Below are 16436 nucleotides of genomic sequence, written 5' to 3'. Positions count from 1 at the left end.
TGGAGGTACTTGGCCTATCCACAGGGGGTACTGGGGGTACCCTGGAGGTACTTGGCCTATCCACAGGTGGTACTTGAGAAGACTCATGAGGCATAAGCCTACTGGTAAGGGGGTACTTTGGATGGGGTACTTTGGAGGGGGTACTTACGGATAGAGCAAAATGTGATTTGGGGTACAATAACCAAAAAAGGTTGGATATCACTGTCTTAGTGTGTACATGAAGGATATATGTATGTGTATATGCACCTTGGTGTGTGTCTGGGAACATATCTTAAGAGTAGACGAGTGTATGCGTGTGTGTGCATGCGTGTGTGTGTGTCTAAGTGAGTGCTTACAGCCAGTACACAGCTACTGCAGCCCTGCCCGGAGGCACAAACAGCAGGCTCAGCCACACTTAATTACATGCAACAGTAACTCACTTCATTATCATGATATTCTATTCCTATAACTTCTGGAGATTCTGCAAGAGGAGCAGAAAGAAGGGGGAACGTTTACATTTTTAACGGAGTGAGAGGTGCCACTGAGAACGCCCATCTCGGTTACGAAGACGTAGTCACAACTTTTGTCAGAGCCAATCACTGCTTGAAGGCGCTGCTTGAAGGATGTGTTTGAAGGCGCTGCTTGAAGGCGGTGCTTGAAGGAGGTGCTTGAAGGACATGTTTGAAGGCGCTGCTTGAAGGCGCTGCTTGAAGGAGGTGCTTGAAGGCGCTGCTTGAAGGAGGTGCTTGAAGGCGCTGCTTGAAGGCGCTGCTTGAAGGATGTGTTTGAAGGCGCTGCTTGAAGGAGGTGCTTGAAGGAGGTGCTTGAAGGACATGTTTGAAGGCGCTGCTTGAAGGACATGTTTGAAGGCGCTGCTTGAAGGCGCTGCTTGAAGGAGGTGCTTGAAGGACATGTTTGAAGGCGCTGCTTGAAGGCGCTGCTTGAAGGAGGTGCTTGAAGGCGCTGCTTGAAGGAGGTGCTTGAAGGCGCTGCTTGAAGGCGCTGCTTGAAGGAGGTGCTTGAAGGCGCTGCTTGAAGGAGGTGCTTGAAGGCGCTGCTTGAAGGAGGTGCTTGAAGGCACTGCTTGAAGGACGTGTTTGAAGGCGCTGCTTGAAGGCGCTGCTTGAAGGCGCTGCTTGAAGGAGGTGCTTGAAGGAGGTGCTTGAAGGTGCTGCTTGAAGGTGCTTGAAGGCGCTGCTTGAAGGCGCTGCTTGAAGGAGGTGCAAGCATATCCTTCACGGCACACATGACCGAGCACATGTTGGAACCATCCTCCCTCTGCCTCTCTTGTCTCTATGTCTCTCTTACCCATCGCCTGCATCATATTTACGGTCCAGCGGTATGCAGTGAGGGCGTTTGCAGTATAAAAGGCACAATATGACAGAGGGAATGAAAATAGATGGATACAGTACAGGCAGGAGAGATGGAGGAGAGCAGCAAAGAAACAGAGATGCCTGCACTGTATGAACACAGATATGGTGTGTGTGTGTGTGTATATGTGTGTGTGTGTGTGTGTGTGTGTGTGTGTGTGTGTGTGTGTGTGTGTGTGTGTGTGTGTGTGTGTGTGTGTGTGTGTGTGTGTGTGTGTGTGTGTGTGTGTGTGCGTGTGCATGTGGGCGTTTGTAGTACCTCTGGGGAAAAGAATCCTATTCCTTTAAAGATTATATAATATGAAATATAAAACATTTTGCTAGTTCTCCTTAGAACCAATCAATGACCGGTACTCTCTGTGTAAGCAGGACAGGGAGATGGAATGAGAGAGAGAGAGAGAGAGAGAGAGAGAGCAAGAGAGAGAGAGAGAGAGAGAGATAGAGGAAGGAAGAGGGGAACAGGGATACAGGAGGTTACCAATGGCAAATCAGACCAGTGGTTCTATGAAATGGTCTCCAACACGGCATAGTGTGCATTATATCAGCTTATACGGTAGCAAGGATGTGCCTTTAAGATTATTATTACTGACTGACATGGATGCATTTTATATACAGTCATTCTGATCAAATGCTTGGGAATGCTTGGCCCTTGAAGCTTGGGAATAGTGTGTATAGCAGTATACTATCCTAAGAGTGGGTCCATATCCCAGTGCAGTCCCACTCACACGCTGAGGAACAGATGCCTCTGCTCAGAGGGTAATTTCTCAAAGCTAAATGTGTTCACTGTGTTGTTACCACAGCTGCACTGTCAAACCAGTGGTCAGGATTCTCCTTAGTTTACAAGAGTCAAGTAGGATGTCTACAAACCACTTACACAGAGGAGCGTTTCTACTGAGATGGAACACATCTATAAAGATTGTTTACAGTATGTCATGTTTCATGCTGAGAGGGATATCATAAACTAGATTTCCGTCCAATTGGCAACAGATTTTAATGTGAATATCCTAAAAATCGGCATAAAAACAACATGCACATTTTCCCACCAGAGATGTGTTTCCATCAAATTGACTTGAGGCCGTGCGTGATGACGTAGGGCACATAAAAATACATTTTGCGGTGAAAAAAGATAAACAGGTTTCCATCGCATTTTAAACTCTACTGATGCTTTTCTCACAAACAAATGTTGCGTTATATAGTGAGTGTGCCCACTCTGGTATGGGCACGTGCACTCTAGCAACAGCGTGCTGTTGGCCACAGCGTACGTATAGTCTACGCGATCAGATTATTATGGACTAAAGAGAGAGATTATTTTTACTTGTCAAACGGAAGCCAAGCATCGATTATCATTTCACCAGAATAAGACCCTCGATATTTATTGGAAAGGAGCATCAAGCTCATCACCGTGCTCTTTCACCACCCTGTAAAGTTCATCATAACCTATTTCATCTGTAGTCTAATAAACCACTTGCTTTCCTGACGAGTCGTAGTAGGAGGACCACAAAACGTCATCACGTGACTCCAGGTTTACTTTGATTAGATGTTCATTATATCGATATCGATATCAAATCAAATCCAAATGTATTTGTCACATACACATGGTTAGCAGATGTTAATGCGAGTGTAGAGAAAAGCTTGTGCTTCTAGTTCCGACAATGCAGTAATATCTAACAAGTAATCCACCGATCCCCAACAACTACCTAATACACACAAATCTAAAGGGGTGAATGAGAATATCTAAATGTAAGTATATGAATGAGCGATGGCGGAGCGGCATAGGCAAGGTGCAATAGATGATATAAAATACAGTATATGCTTGTGATATGAGTAATGTAAGATATGTAAACAAATAAAATACAGTATATACATGTGATATGAGTAATGTAAGATATGTCAATACTATTAAAGTGGCATTATTTAGAGTGGCATTGTATAAAGTAACTAGTGATCCATTTATTATAGTGGCCAGTGATTGGGTCTCAATGTAGGCAGCACTTAGTGATTGCAGTTTAGCAGTCTGCTGACCTTGAGATAGAAGCTGTTTTTCAGTCTCTCGGTCCCAGCTTTGATGCACCTTTACTGACCTCACCTTCTGGATGGTAGCGGTGAGAACAGGCAGTGGTTCGGGTGGTTGTTGTCCTTGATGATCTTTTGGGCCTTCCTGTGACATCGGGTGCTGTAGGTGTCATGGAGAGCAGATAGTTTGCCCCCGGTGATGCATTGTGCAGATTGCACCACCCTCTGGAGAGCCTTGGGGTTGAGGCTGGTGCAGTTGCTGTACCAGGCTGTGATACAGCCCGACAGGATGCTCTCGATTGTCCATCTGTAAAAGTTTGTCAGGGTTTGGGTGACAAGCCAAATTTCTTCAGTCTTTTGAGGTTTGAAGAGGCGCTGTTGCCCCTTTTACACCACACTGTCTGTGTTGGTGGACCATTTCAGTTTGTCTGTGATGTGTACACCGAGGACTTTAAAACTTTCCACCTTCTCCACTACTGTCCCTTCGATGTGGATAGGGGGGTGCTCCCTCTGCTGTTTCCTGAAGTCCACGATCATCTCCTTTGTTTTATTGACGTTGAGTAAGAGGTTGTTTTCCTGACACCGCACTCCGAGTGTCTTCACTTCCTCCCTGTAGGCTGTCTTGTCGTTGTTGGTAATCAAGCCCACTAATGTTGTGTTGTCTGCAAACTTGATGATTGAGTTGGAGGCGTGCATGGCACGTAGTACAGGAGAGGGTTGAGCACACACCCTTGTGGGTCCCCAGTGTTGAGAGTCAGCGATGTGGAGATGTTGTTTCCTGTTTCCTACCTTCACCAACCTGGGGCAGCCCGTCAGAAAGTCCAGGACCCAATTGCACAGGGCGGGGTTGAGACCCAGGGCCTCCAGCTTGATGATGAGCTTGGAGGGTACTATGGCGTTGAATGCTGAGCTGTAGTCAATGAACAGCATTCTTACATTGGTATTGCTTTTGTCCAGATGGGATATGGCAGTGTGCAGTGTGATGGCAATTGCGTCGTCTGTGGACCTGTTGGGGCGGTATGCAAACTGAAGTGGGTCTAGGGTGGCCGGTAAGGTGGAGGTGATATGATCCTTGACTAGTCTCTCAAAGCACTTCATGATGACAGAAGTGAGTGCTACGGGGCAGTAGTCATTTAGTTCAGTTATCTTTGCCTTCTTGGGTAAAGGAACAATGGTAGCTATCTTGAAGCATGTGGGGACAACAGACTGGGATATGGAGCGATTGAATATGTCCATAAACACACTAGCCAGCTGGTCTGTGCATGCTCTGAGGACATGGCTAGGGATGCCGTCTGGGCCAGCAGCCTTGCGATGGTTAACACGTTTAAATGTTTTACTCACTTCAGCCACGGAGAAGGAGAGGAGGGGGGGGGGCAGTCCTTGTTAGCGGGCCACGACAGTGGTACTGTATTATCCTCAAAGCGGGCAAAGAAGGTGTTTAGTTTGTCTGGAAGCGTGACGTCGGTGTCCGTGACGAGGCTGGTTTTCTTTTTGTAGGCCGTGATTTCCTGTAGACCCTGCCACATACGTCTCGTGTCTGAGCTGTTGTATTGCGACTCCACCTTGTCCCTGTACTGGCGTTTCGCTTGTTTGATTGCATTGCAGAGGGAATAACTACACGGTTTATATTCAGTCATTTCCCAGACCTCTTTCCATGGTTAAATGTGGTGGATCACGCTTTCAGTTTTTCGTGAATGCCGCCATCCATCAACGGTTTCTGGCTAGGGTAGGTTTAATTAGTCACAGTGGGTACAACATCTCCAATCCACTTCTTTTTAAACTCACTCACCGAGTCAGCGTATAGGTCAATGTTGTTCTCTGAGGCTGACAGGAACATATTCCAGTCTGCGTGATTGATCAAAACAACCTTGAAGCGTAGCTTCCGATTGGTCGGACCAGCTTTGAATGGTTCTCGTCACTGGTACATCCTGTTTGAGTTCCTGTCTATAAGACGGTAGGAGCAAGATGGCGTTGTGGTCGGATTTGCCGAAGGGTAGGCGGGGGTGTCATGTTGTGTCTTGTTTCTGTCCTTTCCCTTCACCCTGTCTCCCTCTGCTGGTCGTTATTAGGTTACCTTTTCTCCCCCTCTTTCCCCCAGCTGTTCCTTGTCTCCTCCTAACTACCTCGTCACCCCTTTTCCCACCTGTTCCCTTTTTCCCTCTGATTAGTCCTCTATATCTCTCTCTGTTTTTGTTTCTGTCTTTGTCGGATTCTTGTTTGTGTTGTTCATGCCTGAACCAGACTATCGTCATGTTTGCTGCAACCTTGTCCTGTCCTGTCGGAATCTGCCGGTCCATCTGAGCCTACGTTTGTTTTGTTATTAAAGAAGCTCTGTTTACGTTAAGTCGCTTTTGGGTCCTCATTCACGCACCGTAACAGAAGAATCCGACCAAGAATGGACCCAGCGACTTCGGATCCTCTCCACTCAGCCGTCGAGATCCAGGGAGCGATGCTAGGCAGACACGAGCAGGAATTGTCTGCTGCTCGACATGCCGTTGAGACCCTGGCCACCCAAGTCTCCAACCTCACAGAACAGGTTCACCATCTCCGCCTCGATCCACCGGCCACTTCCAGGGCTTTCGAATCTCCGGAGCCCAGAATCAATAACCCGCCGTGTTACTCTGGGGAGCCCACTGAATGCCGCTCGTTCCTCACCCAGTGTGATATTGTGTTTTCTCTCCAGCCCAACACTTACTCCAGGAGCACTGCTCGTGTCGCCTACGTCATATCTCTCCTTATTGGACGGGCTCGTGAGTGGGGCACGGCAATCTGGGAGGCAAGGGCTGAGTGTACTAACCAGTATCAGGACTTTAAGGAGGAGATGATACGGGTTTTTGATCGATCTGTTTTTGGGGAGGAGGCTTCCAGTGTCCTGTCCTCCCTATGTCAAGGTAATCGATCCATAACAGACTACTCTATTGAGTTTCGCACTCTTGCTGCCTCCAGTGGCTGGAACGAGCCGGCTTTGCTCGCTCGTTTTCTGGAGGGTCTCCGCGCAGAGGTAAAGGATGAGATTCTCTCCCGGGAGGTTCCTTCCAGCGTGGATTCCTTGATTGAACTCGCTATTCGCATTGAGCGACGGGTTGATCTTCGTCACCGAGCTCGTGGAAAGGAGCTCGCGTTCTCCGTTGCCCCCCTCTCCGCATCACTACCATCTTCCTCTGCCGGCTCGGGTGCTGAGCCTATGCAGCTGGGAGGTATCCGCATCTCGACTAAGGAGAGGGAACGGAGAATCACCAACCGCCTCTGTCTCTATTGCGGTTCTGCTGGTCATTTTGTCACTTCATGTCCAGTAAAAGCCAGAGCTCATCAGTAAGCGGAGGGCTACTGGTGAGCGCTACTACTCCTGTCTCTCCTTCAAGATCCTGCACTACCTTGTCGGTCCATCTACGCTGGACCGGTTCGTCAGCTTCCTGCAGTGCCTTAATAGACTCTGGGGCGGAGGGCTGTTTTATGGACGAGACCTGGGCTCGGGAACATGACATTCCTCTCAGACAGTTAAGGGAGTCCACGGCCTTGTTCGCCCTGGATGGTAGTCCTCTCCCCAGGATTCAGCGTGAGACGCTACCTTTAACCCTCACTGTTTCTGGTAATCATAGCGAAACCATTTCTTTTTTAATTTTTCGTTCACCTTTTACACCTGTTGTTTTGGGCCATCCCTGGCTAGTTTGTCATAATCCTTCCATTAATTGGTCTAGCAATTCTATCCTCTCCTGGAACGTCTCTTGTCATGTGAAATGTTTAATGTCTGCTATCCCTCCTGTTTCCTCTGTCTCTTCTTCACAGGAGGAGCCTGGTGATTTGACAGGGGTGCCGGAGGAATATCACGATCTGCGCACGGTGTTCAGTCGGTCCAGGGCCACCTCTCTTCCTCCACACCGGTCGTATGATTGTAGTATTGATCTCCTTCCGGGAACCACTCCCCCCCGGGGTAGACTATACTCTCTGTCGGCTCCCGAACGTAAGGCTCTCGAAGATTATTTGTCTGTAGCTCTTGCCGCCGGTACCATAGTCCCCTCCTCCTCTCCCGCCGGAGCGGGGTTTTTTTTTGTTAAGAAGAAGGACGGGTCCCTGCGCCCCTGCATAGATTATCGAGGGCTGAATGACATAACAGTGAAGAATCGTTATCCGCTTCCTCTTATGTCTTCAGCCTTCGAGATCCTGCAGGGAGCCAGGTTTTTCACTAAGTTGGACCTTCGTAACGCTTACCATCTCGTGCGCATCAGGGAGGGGGACGAGTGGAAGACGGCGTTTAACACTCCGTTAGGGCACTTTGAATACCGGGTTCTTCCTTTCGGCCTCGCTAACGCTCCAGCTGTCTTTCAGGCATTAGTCAATGATGTCCTGAGAGACATGCTGAACATCTTTGTTTTCGTTTACCTTGACGATATCCTGATTTTTTCACCGTCACTCCAGATTCATGTTCAGCACGTTCGACGTGTCCTCCAGCGCCTTTTAGAGAATTGTCTTTTTGTGAAGGCTGAGAAGTGCTCTTTTCATGCCTCCTCCGTCACATTTCTCGGTTCTGTTATTTCCGCTGAAGGCATTAAGATGGATCCCGCTAAGGTCCAAGCTGTCATTGATTGGCCCGTCCCTAGGTCACGCGTCGAGCTGCAGCGCTTTCTCGGCTTCGCGAACTTCTATCGTCGTTTCATCCGTAATTTCGGTCAGGTGGCAGCCCCTCTCAAAGCCCTTACTTCTGTCAAGACGTGCTTTAAGTGGTCCGTTTCCGCCCAGGGAGCTTTTGATCTCCTCAAGAATCGTTTTACATCCGCACCTATCCTTGTTACACCTGACGTCACTAGACAGTTCGTTGTCGAGGTTGACGCGTCAGAGGTGGGCGTGGGAGCCATTCTTTCTCAGCGCTCCCTCTCTGACGACAAGGTCCACCCTTGCGCGTATTTTTCTCATCGCCTGTCGCAGTCGGAACGTAACTATGATGTGGGAAACCGCGAACTGCTCGCCATCCGCTTAGCCCTAGGCGAATGGCGACAGTGGTTGGAGGGGGCGACCGTTCCTTTTGTCGTTTGGACTGACCATAGGAACCTTGAGTACATCCGTTCTGCCAAACGACTTAATGCGCGTCAGGCGCGCTGGGCGCTGTTTTTCGCTCGTTTCGAGTTTGTGATTTCTTATCGTCCGGGCTCTAAGAACACCAAGCCTGATGCTTTATCTCGTCTCTTCAGTTCTTCAGTAGCCTCCACTGACCCCGAGGGGATTCTCCCTGAGGGGCGTGTTGTCGGGTTGACTGTCTGGGGAATTGAGAGGCAGGTAAAGCAAGCACTCACTCAAACTCCGTCGACGCGCGCTTGTCCTAGGAACCTTCTTTTCGTTCCCGTTCCTACTCGTCTGGCCGTTCTTCAGTGGGCTCACTCTGCCAAGTTAGCCGGCCACCCTGGCGTTCGGGGTACGCTTGCTTCCATTCGCCAGCGTTTTTGGTGGCCCACCCGGGAGCATGACACGCGTCGCTTCGTGGCTGCTTGTTCGGTCTGCGCGCAGACTAAGTCCGGTAACTCCCCTCCTGCCGGCCGTCTCAGGCCGCTTCCCATTCCCTCTCGACCGTGGTCTCACATCGATTTTGTCACCGGACTGCCTTCGTCAGCGGGGAAGACTGTTATTCTTACGGTTGTCGACAGGTTCTCTAAGGCGGCTCATTTTATTCCCCTTGCTAAGCTTCCTTCTGCTAAAGAGACGGCACAAATCATCATCGAGAATGTTTTCAGAATTCATGGCCTTCCGTCAGACGTCGTTTCGGACAGAGGTCCGCAATTCACGTCTCAATTTTGGAGGGAGTTTTGCCGTTTGATTGGGGCTTCCGTCAGTCTCTCTTCCGGCTTTCACCCCCAGTCTAACGGTCAAGCAGAACGGGCCAATCAGACTATTGGTCGCATCTTACGCAGTCTTTCTTTTCGCAACCCTGCGTCTTGGTCAGAACAGCTCCCCTGGGCAGAATACGCCCACAACTCGCTTCCTTCGTCTGCGACCGGGCTATCTCCTTTTCAGAGTAGCCTCGGGTACCAGCCTCCGCTGTTCTCATCTCAGTTCGCCGAGTCCAGCGTTCCCTCCGCTCAGGCTTTTGTCCAACGTTGCGAGCGCACCTGGAAGAGGGTCAGGTCTGCACTTTGCCGTTATAGGGCGCAGACTGTGAGGGCTGCTAATAAGCGTAGAACTAAGAGTCCTAGATATTGTCGCGGTCAGAGAGTTTGGCTCTCCACTCAGAACCTTCCCCTTAAGACCGCTTCTCGCAAGTTGACCCCGCGGTTCATTGGTCCGTTCCGTATTTCTCAGATCATTAATCCTGTCGCAGTTCGACTTCTTCTTCCGCGATATCTTCGTCGCGTCCACCCGGTCTTCCATGTCTCCTGTATCAAGCCCGTTCTTCGCGCCCCCGCTCGTCTTCCCCCCCCCCCCCCCATCCTTGTCGAGGGCGCACCCATCTACAGGGTCCGTAGGATTTTGGACATGCGTCCTCGGGGCCGTGGTCATCAGTACCTAGTAGATTGGGAGGGGTACGGTCCTGAGGAGAGGAGTTGGGTTCCCTCTCGGGACGTGCTGGACCGTGCGCTGATCGAGGATTTCCTCCGTTGCCGCCAGGTTTCCTCCTCGAGTGCGCCAGGAGGCGCTCGGTGAGTGGGGGGGTACTGTCATGTTGTGTCTTGTTTCTGTCCTTTCCCTTCACCCTGTCTCCCTCTGCTGGTCGTTATTAGGTTACCTTTTCTCCCCCTCTTTCCCCCAGCTGTTCCTTGTCTCCTCCTAACTACCTCGTCACCCCTTTTCCCACCTGTTCCCTTTTTCCCTCTGATTAGTCCTCTATATCTCTCTCTGTTTTTGTTTCTGTCTTTGTCGGATTCTTGTTTGTGTTGTTCATGCCTGAACCAGACTATCGTCATGTTTGCTGCAACCTTGTCCTGTCCTGTCGGAATCTGCCGGTCCATCTGAGCCTACGTTTGTTTTGTTATTAAAGAAGCTCTGTTTACGTTAAGTCGCTTTTGGGTCCTCATTCACGCACCGTAACAGGGGGATGGCTTTGTATGCATCGCGGAAGATAGAGTAGCAGTGGTCGAGGGTATTGCCCATGCACGTAACGCAATCAATATGCTGGTAGAATTTGGGTAGCCTTGTTCGCAAATTTGCTCCGTTAAAATCCCCAGCCACAATAAATGCAGCCTCAGGATATATGGTTTCCAGTTTGCATAGAGTCCAGTGAAGTTCCTTGATGGCCGTCTTGGTGTCTGCTTGAGGGGGAATGTACACAGCTGTGACTATAACTGACGAGAATTATCTTATCTTGGTAGGTAAAATGGGCAGCATTTGATTGTAAGGAATTCTAGGTCAGGTGAGCAGAAGGACTTGAGTTCCTGTATGTTGTTATGATTACACCATAAGTTGTTCATCATGAAGCACACACCCACGCCCTTCCTCTTCCCAGAGAGGTGTTTATCTCTGTCGGGGCGATGCATGGAGAAGCCCGGTGGCTGAACCAATTCCGACAACATATCCCGAGATTTGCGTATAATAGCATTTCCATCGACATTTTTGCATAATTATTTTTACTGACACAAAAAGATTTGGAAAGTTGACCTGTTTCCATCAGGTCTGTTATGACATTATTTATCCGATATGTACTTTACCCGCATAAAAATCCTGGATGGAAACCTGGTTATAGAAATAACCAATATCCAAAATGACAATGAATTTCTATTTTATCCTTAAAGCAGGGTCAATATCAGGTAATAGAAATGTCTAGAAGCGAATAATGAAGACATACTAATTTACCTCGCACCTGACCAACTGAACAACATGTGCGTGTGTGTATGTTTGTGCACACATACATGTACGTGTGTGTGTGTGTGCGTATGTTTGTGTTTGTTTGGGTAAACACTGTGTACAATTAAAGGCTTGGGGACTGCTGGGAAGATTTGTATCAACAATATATGGTGATTTATCTTCTGAAATTAAATCGGCAACCCTTGACCCTCCCTTGACAAATGAAAGGGGGAGACCTGTGATTTACGGTGTCACGGCTTATGGGATGGCTACAGCATATCCCACCTCACAGCCTCACAGCACATCTGCCTGTCAGTGTACTGTTACCTAGCGCTCACATCCCCCATTATATAAACCCACCTGGAAGAACCAACACACTCACACACTCACACACACACCCATTATCACCATAGCAACACACCCACCCCCTGCACACACAGCATGTGTAATGTGTAGAGAGCATTTTGGTCATTTCTATGCACTCTCCGAGAAGCAATGTGACTACTCCCTGGTCACCTGACAGGATGCATGCCCATGTAAGGAGAGAGGACGTTGATGCAGTCTTAAAGGAGCAGTCACACCATAACCCATCCTGGTCCTCTCCTGTTGACTTAAAGGAGCAGTCACACCATAACCCATCCTGATCCTCTCCTGTTGACTTAAAGGAGCAGTCACACCAAAACCCATCCTGATCCTCTCCTGTTGACTTAAAGGAGCAGTCACACCAAAACCCATCCTGATCCTCTCCTGTTGACTTAAAGGAGCAGTCACACCAAAACCCATCCGTATCCTCTCCTGTTGACTTAAAGGAGCAGTCACACCATAACCCATCCTGATCCTCTCCTGTTGTCTTAAAGGAGCAGTCACACCAAAGCCCATTTGCGATGGCTCTATGTTCTACTGATCATACTAAACATTTTTGTGGGTGTCGATATGGTTGTCCTTGTTCGATTGAGCCAGTGGACTTCTTTCAGCGATGTTGATATCGGCGGATTCATTGCTAAATATACAAGCAGACATCATTTTCCAGTCGCTGAAAGACTACAACTTGTGTTGCTCTGGCCCCCGTCCCTCCCTCAAGCCAGGCTTTATTTAAAAGGAGGCAGACACTAACAACAATCCTTTGGGCACAACTGAAATTGGTGATATTCAACCATACATGTTTCAACCGGAATATAGCAAATAGGATTCGAAACAAAAGGTTTAGAAGCTCAGCTACAGCCGATGCCAGCACCAAGAGGGCAGATAACAAATACGATGCCTAGCTAAGTAAGTTATGTTTCCTGCAAAGCACCGAGCTAACTTGAGTGGGTTGAGTCACTGATGTGATCTTCCTGTCTCGGTTGGCGCACCCCCTTATGTTGTGCCGTGGCGGAGATCTTTGTGCGCTATACTCGGCCTTGTCTCAGGATGGTAAGTTGGTGGTTGAAGATATCCCTCTAGTGGTGTGGGGGCTGTGCTTTGGCAAAGTGGGTGGGGTTATATCCTTCCTGTTTGGCCCTGTCCGGGGGTATCATCGGATGGGGCCACAGTATCTCCTGACCCCTCCTGTCTTAGCCTCCAGTATTTATGCTGCAGTAGTTTATGTGTCGAGGGGCTAGGGTCAGTTTGTTATATCTGGAGCATTTCTCCTGTCTTATCTGGTGTCCTGTGTGAATTTAAGTATGCTCTCTCTAATTCTCTCTTTCTTTCTCTCTCTCGGAGGACCTGAGCCCTAGGACCATGCCTCAGGACTACCTGGCATGATGACTCCTTGCTGTCCCCAGTCCACCTGGCCGTGCTGCTGCTCCAGTTTCAACTGTTCTGCCTGCGGCTATGGAATCCTGACCTGTTCACCGGACGTGCTACCTGTCCCAGACCTATTATTTGACCATGCTGGTAATTTATGAACATTTGAACATCTTGGCCATGTTCTGTTATAATCTCCACAGCCAGAAGATGACTGGCTACCCCTCATAGCCTGGTTCCTCTCTAGGTTTCTTCCTAGGTTTTGGCCTTTCTAGGGAGTTTTTCCTAGCCAACGTGCTTCAACACCTGCATTGCTTGCTGTTTTGGGTTTTTGGCTGCGTTTCTGTACAGCACTTTGAGATATCAGCTGATGTACGAAGGGCTTTTTAAATACATTTGATTTGATTTGATTTATCCACTGAAACCTATATTGCGTATTGCTGGCTAACATACTACAGTGGGGTGAAATTAAATTATTTTTCTGTTTGCTAATTTAGCTAGCTAAACAACTACCAGTAGCCATATATAAACCTATTAGCTTTTCAGTCATAGGTATGACTAGCTACTAAACAGCAAGCTACAACTTTACAACCAGCCACCTAATGTCACGCCCTGACCTTAGTTATCTTTGTTTTCTTTATTATTTTGGTTAGGTCAGGGTGTGACATGGGTGATTGGTTTAGTTTTTGTATTGTCTATGTGTAGTTGCCTGTCAGCACAAGAAGAATGTATGCTTATCACGCTGCGCCTTGGTCTCATCAATATGGCGAACGTGACACCTAAAGCTAGGTTTACCAGCAAACATTTGTACATGACTGGAGTTGGCTAGCTATTTAGCCTGGTGCCTGCTAACTTGTTATTTTTTATATATTTTTTTTTAATTTAAACTTTATTTAACTAGGCAAGTCAGTTAAGAACAAATTCTTATTTACAATGACGGCCTACACCGGCCAAACCCAGACGACGCCAATTGTGCACCGCTCTATGGGATTCCCAATCATGGCCAGTTGTGATACAGCCTGGATTCGAACCAGGGTGTCTGTAGTGATGCCTCTAGCACTGAGATGCAGTGCCTTAGACCGCTGCGCCACTTGCCTCGCATTTGTAACTTGTTAGCAAACGTGTCGCATCAGCAACTGTAAGTAATTTACTAGTTGGCTATGTAACAAAATTGACGAGGGTTGACATTGGTTATGATTATGACCTTGGATGCATTTCAGTCCAAAAATTATAGGTATAATGCAAGATACGATTCCAAACAGATGTAAATAACAAGTATTGTATAGCCATAGATAGCTAAGTTTACAAGCAAACAGTGAGGAGAAACAATAATACAACAATTTACTATTGTAAATCTCTAAAACTGAAGCTATACCTTAAAATATATTTTCCTAAGCATGCCTGATAGACATGGTTGTAGGTAGATACGGTCTGCCTGCCTACAGTACCTAGGCTCATTTGTACGGTCTGGTCACTGTGCAAAGGTTGAAGATTATGCCCTATTTCTTTTTATTAGGCTTGATATTGTTGTATGTTCAACTAGTCTACCCTAATGTTGATGTTGTGCTGGCATGGTTCAACTGTTGTTCAAAGTATAATTTTGTTTGTTTTTTGTCTTACACATAATACCGTGTGGTGCCTGGGCTTCTTCCTGAACTGGATTTTTGATACAGAAACAGAATTCCTTTGCCTGCGTGTGCCATTGTAGCATAACTGTTTCCTGTGAACTGTATCCCTCTCGAGGGATTAGACATTATGCTCGATTTCAAGCACATGACTCATGAGAATCTGAATGGCAGTTTGATCAAAACACTCCTCTCACAGCTTTACAAGTATTCCCTGAATTTACCATATGTCTCCTTGGAATAGCAATTCCATCATGACCACCTCTCCCATCATCTGCTGATCACCAGTTCTCTTAGCTACACTGTTACACCAGATAATGATATTTAACCAACATTGTTGCTATCTATTACTGGGAGTTACAGGACAGGTACTGTTTGGTGTAGCACAGAGACGTTTTGACCAACCTTAGTGTCATGTCTGTGGACTATTCATTAATGTAACAACTGTTATATGAAATCAGTTCTCTATGTGTAATTATTATTACTTGATTTAAATAATCACGTAAACATTAAGTAACTAGGAAGTCAGGGCACCACGGGAAAATGTTGTTTAAAGAGTTACTGTACACTTATTAATGTATTATTGCCTCATCAGTCATATTCTGAAGGTCGCAAACCCTTGGAATTGGCTTAATTATTTATTTACTAACTAAATAATCACACAGAATTGCATAAACACACACACAGAATAGGTTATACATTGGTTACTACATAATAAAATGAAAAGTTCCTAGTGGACTAAGCCCGATATGACGGCTTGGTAGACAATGGAAAGGGGTGGGGACAGATAGAGTGGGAAAGACAAAGGACTCCACTATCGTACACACATCTGATAACTAGGCTCATGGAAATGCTAACACTTTGCACATGAACAGCCTCTCATTCAAAAATAAATGGCATTTTATATATTTACAACTGTAGGTCTTTTTTGTCTCTCTCTGTGATCACCGGTCCCTCTGCTGGAGAATCAGTCGACAGAAAGTTTCTGGTTTGTCCACTAGAGATCAAAGTCTTTCGTAGTTGTAGCTTGTTATAATGGATACGTCAGGGATACCAATTGTCATTCGATAGTGAAATGTTCTCCAGAATGGACCTTTCAGAGTACCATTTGGTCGTTCGATCGGTCGCGTTTACCAGACTAATGTACTCAAACAGCTGCAGACTGAATGCGTAGTCTTCAGTTTTGTAGAACTTTTCTTCTTAACCATTTGTAACACCAGCGTCCCTATGTCCTCTGGTCTGTATTTAAATTGCCAACCATTTCAACGACGCTACAGCTCCATGCTCTCTGGTCTAATGTACAATTTGTCGCGTTTTTTTATATTGGAGTAGAAAACGGAGCGTTTCATAATTTCCACCCAACGTCTGTGTTCACTTGGGGCGGGGTCACTGACTGATCATAAGTTACTATGAAAAATAATTCTTATTTAGAAGACTAAAATCACATTGTTATCTTTCCAAAAGTATTCTTATACTTAATTAATTTATTCTATACAACATTCCGATGCAAATCCCATAATTGAGAAGTGTATACAAACAAAGATACAGTAATGTGGTTATACTGTCTTTCATGAAGTCACAAAATGAAACAAATTTGACATGGTCGTTCTTTGATTTCCCACCGATCACCTACCAATTTCTCTAAAATAGGAATATTGTTTCATTCTTCAATTTGGGGATGTAGGAGTCTTGGTGGGAACAGTGTCTTTTGTTCTCCATAGGTTCTCTCCCTCAATACTCCATGGCAGTGAAGAGAGTGTTTCTGCAAGGAATTCACAACCTGTCGTTAAGTCATAAAACTGTGAAGAGAGAGGGGGGGGGGGGGGGGGGGGCTATGATCCCCCCCCCCCCCCCCCCCCCCCCCCCAAGGGCACGCCATGACATTAGCGATGCCGTCTTCGTCCTCGATTTGGGCAAACAGGAGTCTCATCAAATGTATGTCCAGTTGCAGGGG

The sequence above is a fragment of the Oncorhynchus mykiss genome, chromosome 25 (assembly GCF_057628025.1).
Source record: "Oncorhynchus mykiss isolate SJ-2025 chromosome 25, ASM5762802v1, whole genome shotgun sequence".
NCBI lineage: Eukaryota > Metazoa > Chordata > Actinopteri > Salmoniformes > Salmonidae > Oncorhynchus > Oncorhynchus mykiss.
This window is presented reverse-complemented; position numbering follows the sequence as displayed.